The following is a 15,189-nucleotide window of genomic DNA, read 5'->3' on the forward strand; positions in this document are numbered from 1 at the left end:
CCCCACAGCTCATTTTCAGTCATGTATATGGCAGAGAGGAGGGGCGGAAACAAAACTTACATTTCCACATCCTCCCTTCTTCTCCGCCATACAAATGCTCCAGCATTTGCACCAGCTGGATTTTCATGTTGGCAAAAATGCTGGAGATCCCTATGGAGTATGCCTGTTTTTTGCAGCAGCATAAACCAGGCTGGCCCCCTTAAGGATCCAATGTACATGCTGTCACCTATGCTCGCACGTCAGGCATTTTATACAATTACAATTAAACATTTCCTAACATGCTCACATGTCGGGCAGTCTTTATTTTTAATTGTGAACATTTCTTAACGTGTATGCATGTCGGACAGCATTTAAGTGTAATTGTGAGCACTACTTGCCATGCCAGCATGGCAAGCAGAGCTCTCAATTGAAAGCATGTGGGCAGCATTTACTCACTTTGCACAGCTCAGTGCAAAAGTGCAGGGGAAAAGGAGTGTACACGGCCGCTTTTTACCCTGCAAATTTGCACTCTGCCGTCCAAATGATGAAACATTTGACAACAGGGAGCCGGTGACATGTATGTCAACACGTAACAGCTCTCCGCCGCCAAATTACTAATTTGTATAATCGCTACTACTGGGTGATTTACCACTCTGCCAAATTATAAATTTCATTTTTTAAACACATTTTTCCGGCAGAATTTGTGTGCAGATTTTGCCTCCAGACAAAAGCACTACTGCATGTGGTAATTACCTGACCCCCAATGAGTCCTTTGGGACTCCAAACGAGGGAATACCAGCATAGTTTGTAAGACTTGGAATCATGTGGACCATACTGGGCCACCTAGTAAATACTGCATGCAGTAACAGTAAACAAGATTGGAGTTATTACCTTGTACAATACCTCCAAACTCATAATCAGAAATTAAGAGACTGAATCCGCTCAACAAATCTATGCATACTGGTTTAGAAAGATGATGGCCTTCATTAGGTTTCCTTGAATGATGCGGTTATACCGTCAATTCGGTAGCATCATTAACGGCTAACGGAGTGTGGGAATCACAGGCATATTCAGACTGCTCGGGCGGGCGCACCCCACCATTCTGTAAACGCTTTTACTGTATTGACGGCAACACCAGCAAAAATGGGAAATGCTGGTGCTACCGGGAGAAAACATGCCCGTACCACCGGCTCCATCCCCAATGTGACGGAAACACCAGCAGCATTGGTTCTGATGCCAGAAAGACCGGAAATGGTAATATCGGCACCGGAATCCGCATCATTGCAGGAACTGGAAATTCACCAGTGGTCATTTAGGAAAACTCAATCCATTTCAAATCTTGAATTTCCTGTTCCCATCCATCTACAGTAACACCGCCAAGATGTCTGGAGGATCCAAATCAAGGCTGCCTGAAGTCCGGCTCCGCAAGCCTCGCTTTATCAGAGGCAGAACTGCCAGCGCTCACAGACCATGTAGTGGCGAATACTGAAGCACTGTTTGGCTAGGACAACCAATGCACCAGCCAACACCGCAAGTCTGCCATATGGGAGACGGTGGCAAGCAAAGTAACAGTGGTGGGGCCCATCTCCCGAAACCTGAAAAATTGCAGCAAAAGGTGGGACGGGCTGCGGTTGCGCAACCTACTGGCAGCACACCGTCATGAGTCCATGGCCACAGGAGGCGGGACTGTCTCTCCCATAAAGCTGATGCCTTGGGAAGACTGATGCAGTTCTATAATGCACTTTAGGGGATCAAGAGCATTGGAGCTGCAGAGGCCGGAGCAGGGACCAGAGGGCATGGTGGTGAGTACAACAAGCCACTCCCGAATGTCCAGAATCACACAAATCATGAACACACACAAAAGATCAGGGAAATGTGTCCAAGGAAAGGGGTACTAAGTGTGACAACAACAACCAAAGTCACTGTGCGCACATAGATGACAGGGGTCGGGTGAAAGGAAGCCATGCAATTGCATCGTACACCAAAAGCATACATGCACATGAGCACTGGCCATGTGCACAATGGCATGACTGGACAAATACTGCCAGGGGTCAAGTCCTAAAAATTTAAGTGGGGGGACTCATCAACAAATGCAATCGGATGTGACATTGCCAGAAATTAGCATATCCAGGTGAAATATGCACATTTCATTAAATTGGCTTTGCATAACCACCCAAATTGCACAGGATGAATAGCATTTGCCTTTCAGAAAATCAACACACACATAAAACCAAGAGAGGATATTTTCTTGTAATAGTGTTTTTGAAAACATTAAAAGGCGTGCAGGTTTTGAACTCCAAGAAACAATACAAATGTTTTCCCTGGGACTTGCAGTAACGAAATGGAACATTTTTTTTTTTTTTTATTGTTTTATTGGTTAATCATAGGTAAACCTTTAACAAACCTCAAATAACCTCAAATAAGAGTCCGAGAAACAAGAGTCCAAAGTTCCTCTACTAAAGTATTATTTGAGTTCCAATCGGTTTAGTTATCCCTCCAATGGAAGCCTTTTACCGTAACAGATGCACCCAGTAGTCTTTAGGGCTCCTATCTCTCCTCCATTTCCGTTTCTTCCTGGTCCAGGTTTAGGGATTCGACAAATTTTAGTGCGTCAATAGTACGACCCACCTTATCCGCTGTTAGAAGGCGTTCCCAGTATTCTTCTTCTGTTTCCATCGTGATGTTGTTTATATAGTTGCCCAAAAACGCTAATCGCTTTGGTATCAGAACCGGGCATGTTAGCATCACGTGTCGCACTGATTCAAGTTGGTCCTTCATTTTGCAGAACCTGCAGATCGCTGATGCTTTTCCAATGAGCCTTCTTCTCAGCTTAACCTCTCGGGAATGCCAGATATTTAATCTACATCGTAATAGCAGATCTCTATAATGTTTAGATGGAAATTTCTGAAGATATGGTGGGAGAATATTTAATGCTTTGCGTTCCCAGACGATGTTGTGAGCCCAGTTTCCTGCCAATTTAGTGACCTGGGTTTCCTCCCAGTCTTTTTCCCGCAGGATTCTTTTGGCCTTGTCAGGATTGCACTTTAGAATTTCCAGTGAGATACCTAGATGTTCTAAGGTATCCTCACATCTCTTCTTCCATTCTTGAAAAATTATATCTTCATTGGGCATACCAGGCCTTGCTAAAACATTAAATGGCTGTGCCGGTTTGTCCAAAATACACTTCCGAAATAATGAAAGAGATTTCCACACCGTGATTGAAACCATAGATTGAAGTCTAAGTTCCGATCTTATCAGAACTAAGGGCAGTGAATTCGGAAGATGTAAGATCCTTCGCCAAAAGTAGGCCTCGCACAGATTCCAGCTTTCCCATCCCAAAGACAAAAGTGCCTCTGCTCCATATGTTAACACTGCAACCACCTTTTGCTTATAAAATGTGATAATTGGCTGCAGCGAAAATTTTCCATATCTATAGTGCAGTAGGATTCCTTGATTAGTTAGCGCTGCGAGTTTCTCTCGAATAAGGGTGTATTGTGCTTGTTCATTGCAATTTTTATTTATCCTAATACCCAGGTAGATGGAAGTATCCACTTCTTCAAGTTTCTCTTGATCCAGCATCCATATCTGTCGTTTCCCTGCAGGTTTTTTTCCACGACTCGATTTCATGCACAGTATCATTGATTTCTTTACATTGATTTGCATGTCATTTTCTTTCAGGTATTTGTTGAAAGCTTCAATTCTCCGTTGCAGACCAATAGGGGTCTGATCTGCAAATACCGCATCATCTGCGTATAACATCCACGGGACTTCCATACCGTTCACTTTTGGAGGGAACGCACGGATCCTTTCTTGGGATGTCTTCATATCCGCCATATAGAGAACAAATAGAAAGGGAGCCAGAGCACATCCTTGTTTGATTCCCCGAGTGGTATAGATTTTTCTAGATAACCCTCCATTAGCAGTAATTTGGACCTGGATTGAGGTATTGGTATACAGCGCTTGGATTGCTGCCAACAGGGCGTTCGGGCATCCCCAGTTTCTCAATTTCGACCATAGTCGCTCTCTGTTGATACTGTCAAATGCCTGTTGGAGATCAATGAAAGCCAGATAAGTTGTTACATTGTCTTTCAAAGCCTTAGCTTTCAAAAGGTTTAACAAGAACAGGTTTAGAGATGTCCCCACCCCGCTTATAAAGGCGGTTTGTCTTTCATCTAGGATGTTGATTCTTATGGCCCATTTTTTTAAGTTCATTAGTAGAATGGCCGCAAAGAGTTTCCCAATAGAGTCTAACAAGGCTATTGGCCTATAATTTTTGGGGTTAGATCGATCCCCCTTTTTGAAGATGGGAACTATATACGCCTCCGTCCATGTTGTTGGAATTTGCCTTTTTTTTGCTATTTTTTTGAAAAGGGCATAGATCAAATCAGTCCAATCTCCGCAGTTCTCTTTTAGCTTTTTGTTGGAAATGCCATCCGGACCAGTTGCCCTGGAACTGCTGAGCTTTTTAATAAGCATCCGTATATCTTCTTTGTCGAACTCAAAATCCCATGCTGAACTCGTATTTCTTTTTTCTGGAGGTGTACCCATGGTTTTCCCCTTAAACAATTCATTATAGTGCCGATACCAGTCCTCCTCTGAGACTTGATTTACACCAATTGCCGACTGATTTAGATCTCTATTATTAATTAAGTCCCAGGTACTTCTTGAGTTGTTGGTAGATAGTGCCGCCAGCATTTTTTCCGCGTCTCTTTGAGTTCTTAAGAAGCGGGTCGAGCGCAGCCAGTTTTTATAGGTTTGCCGGCATTTCCGCAGGAGAATCTCTTTCACCGGGGAATTTTCTTTTTTAATACGTTTAAGTTCTGCTCTATATTGCTTCCTTTTAGTGACCACAGAATCATCGTACGCATGCTTTCTTTCAATTTTATTCACTTTTGCTGGATCATACTTAACTACAAAAGCTTCCAGGAAACATTTATATTCTACTGTCTCATCGCCTTTGTTACCCGCTTCTTTAAAGTCTTTTACCAGCTTCGGTATAACTTGATTTTTAAGTCTCAGTCGGTTTCTTCCCCAGGATACTTCTGTTTCCTTCCATTTTTTCATCAATGGTGGTAATGTAGTATTCCATGCTAGTTCAGTTCTCAAGAGGCTGTGATCGCTATTTGCTTGTTTGATTATTGTTAATGTTTTGATCCAGGGTAGCGTGTTGTTTCCGACAAAGCAGTAATCTAAACAGGCCCCTGTTTTACCGCTATGCCATGTATTCGCACCCATTAGATCACCTTGGGTCTGACTATTTAACATCCTCATATCACGAGTACACATTTCCTTTGTCCAGAGACTTTCTTTACCTCGTAGATTTTCTATATCTCTTATTTTACCATTCTTGTCAAGGAGTTTGATATTCAGATCCCCGTTTAGTAAAATTAGCCGTTCTTTGTCTTTAATCATAGATTTATCTATTGCATTCATGATGGTTTTTAGATAATTTTTCTGGTTCGGCATATTTTCACTCCAATAGGTATTGATTAGAGTCATCGTCGTCATTTTTTTTTTTGTTGATTATTTGTCATGTTCTCAAAATTCTCCTTAGTGTCTTCTTTAAGGTTGATTGTTAATATCTGCACAAAGGGATTTGGGATCACATGTTCCAAAACTTGTAGTGACGAGTCCAATTTCTTTAATACCATGAGGCCTGCATAAGGTCTACCTCTAGGGCCTTTCTTAGCCGGATTAAAGTAGACTTCATAGCCTTCACACATAGGTGCTTCACGCAGCCACGACTCCTGGATCGAAATTAGGTCGTAGGCAGCCAGGAAATCACTTTCCTTAGAGAATAAGTGTTGAAAGCCTCGGGTATTCCATGAGGCACAGGAGACCGATCTTTGCTGGGCCTCCTCACTCTATTGCTTCTTCTTAGTGGTGCTCGTGTTCTTTGGTTCAGGCCGCTCATTCGCTTTCAGGCCTTTTTTGTTCAATGTAGAATTACCCTTCTTTGGGTTATCCGAGTTGTCCACCGTAAATCTCAGATTTTTCAAATTCTCATCTGAGAACTTCATCGAGGTGGCATTTGCTTTCTGAGATTTAGTATCACTCTTTATTTCCACCTCCTTCACTTTGTCACTTAGTTTTCGGGGCCTTTTCCCCAATTCCTCCATATCTCGTCCTTTATTATTATAGTCCTTCATCATATATTTCTTATTATTGCCGTCCTCCCTCTCCACTTCCCTGGGTCTCCCTTTGCCCCTTGTTGTTTCTTTTGGGTTCTTCAGTTGACTACTGCAATCTACGTCCTCCAGTCGATAGCCCTTTAGTTTAAGGCAATCTTCAGCCTTTAGGAATTTTTGTTTTACTTCCTTTGAGACGAGATGTAATATTACTTGATCCATCCTTCCTTCTTTTGGGAATTCCACAATTCTTATATCGTCAGCTGAAATCGCTCTGAGCGCTGGAGTTTGTTTGCATAGAGACATCACGTAGCATCTATTCAAAAGGACCTTCCTCGGCCCCTTCGATGTAGTTCCCAGTTTCACAAGGTGGTCTTTGGTGGAGGGTGTTTGCTTATCAGTTAATAACTTTCTACTGTTCTTACTGCCCAAACGATCTTTTTCTCTAATGTGACTTCTTTGTTTTAGACTATGCTTCCTTGGTTCAAAGTGGACGGTTTTTCCCTTATGAGCCAACTCTCTCCTTTTTTCTTCTAGTGTTTTAAACCTCGAATATTCTATTTCCATGTCATAATCATTCCAAGGCGAAATCGTACTTTTTTCTGTTTCTTCCCTAGGTTTACTAGATCGATCCTTTTTCTCAGTCTGCTTGTCCTTCAAGTGGCAATTCAGCTCGTCCCTATCCCAGTTGTCAATTGTTTTCCATTCTGACGGCGTGATGTTTCCCCACCCCTCTTCATCGCTGTTATTTGAGAGAAGTTCGATTAAATCACTCAAAACGGCTGATTGTTCCAAGTCCTCCATTTTTTCATCTACTGATCCCACAGATGTTTTAGACGCAGTTTCCCCCTCGGCTTCTATGCAATCCAAGACACCCATCACGAGTTCTCTTCTTGGCTTCTTGGTACACTGTGGGTTTTCCCTTCTCGGTGGTGTTCTTAGATTCCTCAGGAATGCTCTTGATCCATTCACCTTTCGTTTAAGTATTTCGTTTTTGGTTTTTTTCCCCTTTTCTTTAAAATTATTTGCAGGCAAGGTTTCAGGTTGGTGTTCCTTGGATTTATTACCCGTACCTGCAAAGATAGCAAAGCTCAATTGCTCTTTTATGGGTGGATTGTCTTGTTTTTGGCCCTCCTTACTGCTCGGGGAGATAAGAATTACATCTCCACATCGCTGTTCTGGTTCCATGGGCTTAGTGACTTTTCCTTGTTTCAATTTCATTGGCCCGTTACCTCGGTTAGGCTGTTCTACAACTTGCAGGTCCAATTTACTTTGTTTGTGCTGGGATCTCATCCATTTACAGTCTTCTAATACTGCTTCCATAAGGAGTGATTTATCACTAGCGTCCCTTCTGGCCAAGTCACCCAGACGATTTTGCCAAGTCTGAGTTTGTTCTGCTTCTTTATCTACTCTTGAGTTTAAATTCTGTAGAGAGAGACCCGTTTGCCGATTTGCTTCCTTAATTTGCAGAGTCGTCGTGGTTACCTCTTGGACTGAATCTTTAATGACCTCATATAGTTTCAGAAAAGGAGCCAGCGAAATATTCAATGAGGTCATCACCACTTTTTGAATATGTTCACTGTCCTTAGCTCTCTCGATTGCACAGGCCTCACTGATAAGTTGTATTATTTGATCTTTTTGAAGGAAAGCTGGCGGTGTCATTATCTCATCCATTATCGAGGTCTGTGTCATTTCCGATGCCCTATTGTGATCGTTGGCCATTGATTGTCCCTTAGGGTCTTGATGTCTCTTATCTGAAATGGATTTGGTTTTCTCGAAGTTGGTCTCTTGCAGTTGATTGATGGGTGACTGGGAGTTCAAAGTAGTCTTCACGTCATCCATCATACAGGGTCCCGCTTTGGTTTGATCCCTGTCCAGAGCGGCCATCCTCTCATTTATTAGGGAAAAGCTTCTCCTTTTTTCCCTTTCGATTTTCCCCATCAGTATCATGATATCATGCTTGATTTTATTTGCCAGGCTTAAGTTAGTCAATTTTATAGGTGATTGCATCAAGTTTCTGCTAGTCCCTGGAGTACCTGGGGGGGTCATCCCTTCCGTTTCCATTGGACCTCGCATATCTAGGCAATTCTGTGGAGGGTAGTTCTCATTACAAACGGGCACTTCAATTGATAACTTTTCAAAGTGCCCGTATGTACAACCCCTCTCGGTGACTTCTTTTCGTTTTGAGTCTTGGTGGGCTACCTGGTTTCCATCTTGTGTTTTCTGAATACTTTTGACCTTAGTTAAGGGAGCACAGTTATCTTCTCTATAAGGTTGAAAAATGTCAAAAGTTTCTAAATTTGACCCCCTTGGGTTCAATAGTGATATTTTCCCCTCCTTAACAGTTGTAGGATCGACGATGGCTTTTTCCCATTGGGCCATTTCATGGTCTTCCCAGTGACCTCCAAAGTCCTCTAACACTTGAGGATCCTTGCTCATGTAATTGGGTGTTTCCCTCTCCACCTCCAGATTATTTGCTGATTCTCTAGGTAATTTAGGGGAAGTACTTATACATGGCTTTTCCCCAACCTCTTGTGGGCCTTCCATACTTACCTCAAGTTCAATGCCTGTTTGATTAGATCTTTGTATCGGGTCTTCACCTAGTTCACCCGAAGAGGGGGTCTCTTCACTAGGGGGTCCCGGTAACGCCTCTCTCACCTCTAGGTTACTTTCAGGAACCTGTCCTTCGATTATTTCCTCAAGTCCCATATTGTCTAGGTTATCCCAAGTCTCCCCTGGTCGCTCTTCCAGTGGGAGATGGGGCTCAGCTGGGTTCATAGTATAATCATTAGGAGGAGTGCCCCTCTCACAATGGTGGTTTCCATCTGGCTTCCCACTAAGGTGCGAACATCCCTTTACCTGATCTAATGGTCTTTTGAGTGTTGTAGGTTGAGCTTGACCTCCGATTGTCTGGGGTGTTGGCTCACCAAGTGAAGGAACCGTACAGGCCATTGGTTGAGTCGGCGTATTTGGTACTAATAAGAGAGTGTCTAATTTTGATCTCATAGGGGGGCTAATACTCCCCATGTCTGTAATATCCCCCACAGAACCGCTTTTTCGCTTTTTACAGAAAGGTAAGCGAGTCCGTTTCATCATTTGCGATTTTTGGGGATAATCATTACTCTCAGTCACCCCTGGGAGTGACGCCAGTCTTTGCCTTACCTGCAGCCTTGTTCTCAACCCCGTCTCCGGCTTATTTGGAGCTGCAAGGAATGATTTCATCCCAGCAACTATTTTGAGTGGGGATCAGGTGTAGGGGTATGCGCAGTTACCACGCCACCAAATAGCCACACAACAGCCGGCGCCCTCTACTCCTATCGGGCTCAACGCCGCGAGGGTGCGCTGTCTCTGCTTTTGTGGCAGAGGATGTCACGTGAGCGGTCACGTGAGCCACAAAGCTCCGCCTCCTCCAGGAAGCGAGTACTTGTCTGTGGCTGCCTGTGGGTGCGCGAGTGATGACGACTCCCAGCGCTTACTCCAGGCACAGGCGCAGCGTCCTACAGCTCCCGATGGTCGGGAAATGCGTGATTGAAAGGTTCGTTTTTCCAAAATGAAAAATGCGCCGCTCGGCAGCGCTGTCTCTGCTTTTGTGGCAGAGGATGTCACGTGAGCGGTCACGTGAGCCACAAAGCTCCGCCTCCTCCAGGAAGCGAGTACTTGTCTGTGGCTGCCTGTGGGTGCGCGAGTGATGACGACTCCCAGCGCTTACTCCAGGCACAGGCGCAGCGTCCTACAGCTCCCGATGGTCGGGAAATGCGTGATTGAAAGGTTCGTTTTTCCAAAATGAAAAATGCGCCGCTCGGCAGCGCTGTCTCTGCTTTTGTGGCAGAGGATGTCACGTGAGCGGTCACGTGAGCCACAAAGCTCCGCCTCCTCCAGGAAGCGAGTACTTGTCTGTGGCTGCCTGTGGGTGCGCGAGTGATGACGACTCCCAGTGCTTACTCCAGGCACAGGCGCAGCGTCCTACAGCTCCCGATGGTCGGGAAATGCGTGATTGAAAGGTTCGTTTTTCCAAAATTTCACCTTTAGTTGTTTGTTATTTTTCATCAGGTTATATAGTGCAGTGAAGTGTCCACCCTACAAACCTGACGACTGTGGTTCAACCACCAAGGTCGGATTTAATGCATGAATTCAAAGAAGATATTCAATGTTTCTCATTTTAGCTGTGGGTGGGGGGGAACTGAGTCCACCCTCTGAAAAAGGTGGCTGGACTCCGTCCCCCCGCGTGTACCCTCAACTTGAGCCCTGAATACTGCATCCCCAATGTACACACAACAACAAGCCACCTTGCCGTAAGTTCCACAGAAATTGACTCACACCACACACATATGCATGCATGCATCAGTGCACAATTCACCCCCAGACAGCTTGTCCAGGCCAGGGAACATACAATGTGGTATTTGTGCAATGCAAGTACATTGATGTGACACACAGGCACCTAACCGCTTCCTCATTTCACCCTAACAGGCACACCCACTGACAGCAACAGCGCTGGACCATCCACGGCCTGTGCAAGATCTGGCCGGACTGCCCAGGGGCCCACCCCCACCACATCCGTGGCAACGCCTGCTCCACCAACCCAGGCAGTAGGCCAGGCTGAACAGCCAACACCACAGGCCCAGGCAGCAGGCCAGGCGGAACAACCGACACCACAGGCCCAGGCAGAAGTGTGGGAAGGGGTGGTGGGTGTGTGGGGAGGGGGTGGGAGTGTGTTGAGGGGTTGGTGGGCACAGGGTGTTAACTGTAGTCCGTAGGTCATTTCAATACATTTCATTCGTCACTTGCAAAAATGAGTGGACAGTCCTTATTTATGTGTTTGAATTATTGAGTGAGCACATCGAATGCAGTAATAGTAGCATGGGTAGTACACAGTGTGGGGGCCTCGGAAGAAGTTGTCTATGCGTTCTTGTCGGACAATAGCATCCCTGGGCACACACCTGTGCCTGGCTGGTGCTGCCTCGCCATCATCATCTCCGCCAACTGGGGGTGGCATGTCCAGGTCTGGGGGCAGGGGTATGTTTTGTCTGATGCAAATGTTATGCAACAGGCCAGGACCATCTGCCCCACCTTCTCTGGCCTGTACATAAGTGCATTCCCTGACCGGTGTAGGCATCTGCAACATGCCTTCAACAGTCCAAACGCCTGCTTAATAGTGGCCCTGGTTCACACATGAGCACGATTGCATGCCATCCCCTCCGGCATCTGTGGATCCCTCAGTAGGGTAATTTGCCAGGGCAGTAGCGAATATCCGGAATCACCCTCAAGGGAGGGGCGGGGGGTGGTAACACAAGGTGAGCCATGGCATGCATGTTGCAGGACTGACATTTTAATAGTACATTTGTATATTTCTTGCTACATCATGCATCTTGGACCATGGTTAGTATGTGTGCCATGCATTGTGCTGCACCCTGTGACAGCCAATATGTGTCTTCCATGCAGTTATGTCTTTTACTCCCTGAGATGGATTGCTGTGGGTGGGACTACACTAGCCACCGACAGGCCCTGCATGCATATCCCCATGGTGTGGTGTGGTGTGGTAACCGCCATGCCACCACTCCAACAGTGTCTGCAAACACTACATGATGCCTGCACTGCAGTCTGGACATTCACTGACATGCATCAACGCAGTATGACGGTTTACATGCACAGTAGGCCCGGAATACACATGACATGTTTGGCATTACAGCTACTAGCAACGGCACTCCATGGACATTTTGTCAATCTCCCATTCAATCCCACTGACTTTAAACCCATGTGCTTGTCAGATTGCAGTCACACTTTAGCACCAATCATTCACACAAGTGGCAAAAGTGCACTACATGAGGCCCTTTGACGTTTGCATTGACTATGGACATGTATGGCAGATGGTGTACCGCAGTGGTGTTGCCTGTAACTGAGGGTTCTAGACAGTGTACGCATGCATGCATGCACCTCCAAAGAACATGCCCTCATGGGCCTTGGTGGGACAGTGTACTGCAGGATTTGATTTGGTGGAGTGGCAGTGTTGCATTCTGGTACCTGTATTGTATTGTTTATTTATTTATAGAGTTCACCGGGCCGTTAAGCAACTGGGCACTTGACGGAAGTAGAATCTTAGGCTACAGGTACATAAATATTATACATTTCTTATGTTACAAGATCACATATACATAATTTCTTATGTTACAAGTGTCACATAACTTACAAATAGGATATGTTACAGTTTCAAATATTTTACATTAAATATACAGAATATTCGGTACAGTTGAGGCTTTAGCAGTCATTGGTGTGAAGCCAGAGTTTGACATTAGCTTTGAACACATGGAAGGAAGGCGTAGCTCTAAGTGAGTCTGGGATGGAGTTCCAAGGATGGGCTGCTAGTACTGGGAAGCAGGACCCTCCAGTTCTTTGCAGTATGAAGTTGGGGATTTTGATACCATTTGATTGGGCCTTTCTGATGGGTCGTTCAGAGGTGTACTTTGTGAATTTCTCTGTGAGGTATGCAGGTGCTTTATTATTCATACAGTTGTGTGTAATGTTCAGAGTTTTAAGTTTGATACGGTCATTGATGGCCAGCCAGTTGACGCCTCTTCTTTGGTCAGATATGTGTTGCCCTTTAGGAATGCCTAATGCTGTCCTAAGGGCATTGTTCTGCAGGGTTTGGAGTTTGTTGGTGTTGTGTTTACTGGTGCCTAGGTACAGTGCATTGCAGTAGTCTAATTTGGAGAGGATGAGGGCACGCGCTATGGTGGTAAAACTGTCTGTGGACAGGTATAGTTTGCATGCGTGAATAGGTTTGCAGGTGTAGCTAGTTGATGAGGCTGTCGCATTTACTTCCTTGTCGAGGGTGAGAGCTGAATCTAAGTAGAATCCTAAGGTTTTAACTTCCTTGGCTACCTTGATTTTGATGCCATCGATCGTGATGGAATTGTACAGATGGGATAATTTGTTAAGTTTACTAGTGGACCCGATGATTAAGAGCTCGGTCTTGTCGTCGTTAAGACATAGGCCATGTGTGGCCATCCAGGTTTGTGGCCATCCTGTAGTTTGTTGCCTCTTTTCATCCTCATGTTTTAGGTATGTAATTGCCAATGACTGTCACTACAACAGTCTGGTGATACAACAGTGTATTGTGGAATGACAATTGGGCATGCGCTGGGTGTTCCCGCTAATGCACGGTGGTTGCTGGACATCAATTTGTGTCATGCCCCCCATCCCTTTGGCCTGTGTTAGGCAGAAGCTAGTGCAGTGACCTTAGGGACCACTACACACAATTAAGACTACAGGTGGCAATACAAGTAGTTTTACCTTTGGTACAAGCCTGTACTACTATGTCAGAGTGGTAGCAGTGGCGGAGCAGCCAGGCTTATCTCAAGAGTATATGAGCAGTAGCAGAGATTACACAAAGGGACCACAATTACTGTGACTCAAGCAACCACTGACTCAAAGTTTCAGGTAGAAAAATATAAGTACATTTATTTTTAAACCATTTGTTGTAAACACGACACTTCTATTAGATTTAAAACGGCACGAAAAATATGCTACAACTAACCAATTCACTTTGTACAGTAAGTCTCAAGGTAAGTACCCTGTGTTTGAATGGACCAGTGTTACGAACAAAACATGTTACTGCGAATACTATTGCGATCACTTTTTGACAGTTCGGTCTACTAATTAAACGCGTATCCGTGATATGAAATGCTACCGGGGCAAAAACACACTTAGCACCTGAGATGCCCAAAGGGAGTTGGAGGCAAAAATCTACACCCCTCCCTCACATTCAGCCCACCTAGACACCCAGGCGCCTGGTGGAGGGCTTCTGGGCAGAAGCCTGCCAAAAGACAGTGAACAAAGAAGGTGAACCTAGTTTGCCGCGCAAAGTAAAACACAAGAAGGATTTTAACAAAAAGAAATGGCGAATAAACCCAACCGGAGCCAAAAGAAAGACAATTTGGTCAAGCGGGTTTATGTTCGAGGCTAATATAATAGAGGAGGGCGATTCTCGAGATGCCCAGATCACTGATCATCCTGTAGGTGACGGATGCAGCTGGTGGTGGATATAATAATATATTTAGTCATCTGTTATAGCAGGTTCTTGCAGTTGAGATCATGTGCACTCGGCGGAGAAGTGTTTGAATACAGAAGCCATCACTAATTATAGGTTCTGGGCAACAGTGCAACTGATGGAAAACGGTGGGTGACTTGAACACTCAGCAAAGTCAGCTGGAGGTTTTAGAAGAAATAAACCCATTCACGGCCTTTTGGTTCATACTAATCCATCAAAAGGAACCTGGCAGTATTCAACAATGACATTAACGACCTTTCATGCACAAACAGCTGATGCCAAACTGTGCCAACACCGCAGAGGTTAACTCAAGTTACCTTTGAGAGAAGGTTTGAGTATAACAAGCCCAGACAGCGAGACAATCGCAGTTCATTCAAGAAAGAATCCTAGTCACACAAATACAAGATGTGGACATATGTGTGTGTGTACTAAAAGGGGAACAAGATTGATCAACCAAAAAGTAATTGGTGTCCTGAAGATGGCCTTATACTTATTCTAGTGACCACTGCTGACAAAAGTGGTATATTATAACGGGCCGAAACATATGTCGACTGTTTAAGGGAAATCCAATGTTTTTTCCCCATGTCAAAAATGCATACTCAGACTGAAATGTTATGCCAACAAAGATTCATATTCACTTTAGAACTCCCCTGTTAGATGAGATGAATGTAGAATGAATGATATGATTGAGTATCAATTTAGAAATGTTTTTTAAGATGTTTTATAATCATTAAAGAGATAGAACTTTTGTTACAAGTTGCAGCGTTCAGTGCAATTTTTCTCCACCGGCGACTTCCTAACCAATGACGCAGTTAGGAGGTCTTTAACTCTCACTTAAGATCCATATAAGACTAAAAGAGAGGGGTAGTCAATCTGTTTTTCATTTTTCTCCTCTAATATAATAGCCTACACAATACCACGTTTATCTAATATAATCGCGGTAGAAAAGTTAGGGTAGATACCACTGCCACCAGCCAAGTCTAAATGCTAAAAGAGCGAAACAGTGCTCCAGGAGGTACAGATAAAAAGGGATACGAA

General features: G+C 44.6%; 1 protein-coding gene across 1 annotated transcript in view; it reads right to left on the reverse strand.

Annotated features, from left to right (window-relative positions):
• The window catches only part of LOC138467234 (kinesin-like protein KIF28), a 516,126-nt gene that overhangs the window by 141,915 nt on the left and 359,022 nt on the right, over window positions 1-15,189 (reverse strand). The window lies entirely within an intron of this gene.

Source organism: Ambystoma mexicanum, chromosome 4q (assembly GCF_040938575.1).
Source record: "Ambystoma mexicanum isolate Mex_15411 chromosome 4q, UKY_AmexF1_1, whole genome shotgun sequence".
In the NCBI taxonomy this organism is placed as follows: Eukaryota; Metazoa; Chordata; class Amphibia; order Caudata; family Ambystomatidae; genus Ambystoma; species Ambystoma mexicanum.